Source organism: Lathyrus oleraceus, chromosome 6, assembly GCF_024323335.1.
Source record: "Lathyrus oleraceus cultivar Zhongwan6 chromosome 6, CAAS_Psat_ZW6_1.0, whole genome shotgun sequence".
Lineage (NCBI taxonomy): Eukaryota > Viridiplantae > Streptophyta > Magnoliopsida > Fabales > Fabaceae > Lathyrus > Lathyrus oleraceus.
Genome location: NC_066584.1, coordinates 519,684,033 through 519,685,711, shown reverse-complemented (window position 1 = coordinate 519,685,711; position 1,679 = coordinate 519,684,033).

Here is a 1,679-nt window from a genome sequence, read left to right as displayed (position 1 = left end):
CTCATTGGGTAGTTGTCAAGAATATCCTTAAGTATTTGAGAAGGACTAAGGACTCATTCTTGATATATGGAGGTCGGGAAGAGTTGGCTGTAATTGGATACACGATGCTAGCTTCCAGACAGATAAGGATGACTTTAGATCGCAATTTGGTTATGTGTTTTGCTTAAACGGTGGCGCTGTGAGCTAGAAAAGTACAAAGCAAGATACAGTTGCTGATCCTACAACCGAGGCCGAGTATATTGTTGCCTCAAGTGCAACAAAGGAAGTTGTTTGGATCAAAAAGTTCATTAGTGAACTTGGCATAGTTCCTAGCATTGTGGATCCCATTGGTCTCTATTGTGATAACAATGGTGCTATAACACAAGCTAAGGAGCCTAGATCTCACCAACGATCCAAACACATACTTAGGCGTTATCACCTCATTCAAGAGATAATAGATAGAGGAGATGTGAAAATATGCAGAGTACCTACACTTGACAATATTGCTGACCCACTGACAAAGCCTCTTGCGCAGTAGAAGCATGATGGCCATACTAGATCTCTGGGCATTAGGGGTATGCCTGATTGGCTCTAGTGCTAGTTGGAGATTGTTGGTGTAAGCCCTAGAGGTCAATACTTTTGGTACTTGTATCGAATTATTTATTAATAATAAAAGGCTTTTTCTTTATTATGTTTGTTTAATAAAGTCCCTAGAATAGATAGTCCGTTTAATGTATCAAGTGTGACTTAATCATGAGATCACATTAAACATAAGGACATTATTCTTAAAGTATCCATAGTCGAGCTTTATTGTGAAGTGGGATAACATTAAAGCATTAAGACTATTATGTATATAGACTGATGATCACATCTCGTGGATCATGGATAAGGAGTTATCAAGTCTTAAACATAGGTATGAATATTAAGAGTAATATTTATACTGGATTGACCCGCTATGAGAATACTATATAGATTGCTATGCAAAGTGTCATAAGTTATTCTCACGGTGATAATGGTGTATACCACCCTTCGACCTGAAACCACTATGGACTGTAAGAACAAAAATTATTCTTCAACAGAGTCCAAGATTTTGATGATAACAAAGGACGAAACCAAATATGGCACTCTAACAAAAAGTTCCTAAGTGTGCAGGAATCTAAACAAAAAGAAAGGAATCTGATTACGTCATCAGATACAGAATCATATCAGATACAAATGACCAGAAGATCAGAAGCATCTGAAGAGGGAGTGCGCTCTAGAAGTTCTGAGTCTGAACAACGGTTTGTCAAACTCCAGAAACTCTCAGCGTCATCTGAAGACATCATCAGAACTCTAAGAGATCAAAACATCAGAAGCTCCGAATCAACATAGCAAGATTCCAAGATTCCCAGAGTCACGCAGACTCTGACATTGGACTTCCTTATTCAGAAAGAGTAATGGCAACTTCAATCTCAAATGGAAAGAAACTATTTTTGAAAAGAAGTTACTCAGGGAGACAAAGTTGTTTTGGCAAGAAACAACAGAAGTTATGGCATTAATTCTTATTCAAGACAAATTTTTTGCCATCAATTTCAACGGTCCTTTCACCCTTATATAAAGGACAGCTAACAGCATTGAGAGAGACGCCTGAACACACTGAACATTCTCTCACTCTCTCAACCAGCTTGCTAGTGGTTGGCTTCTTCTTAGACAGAGATGTT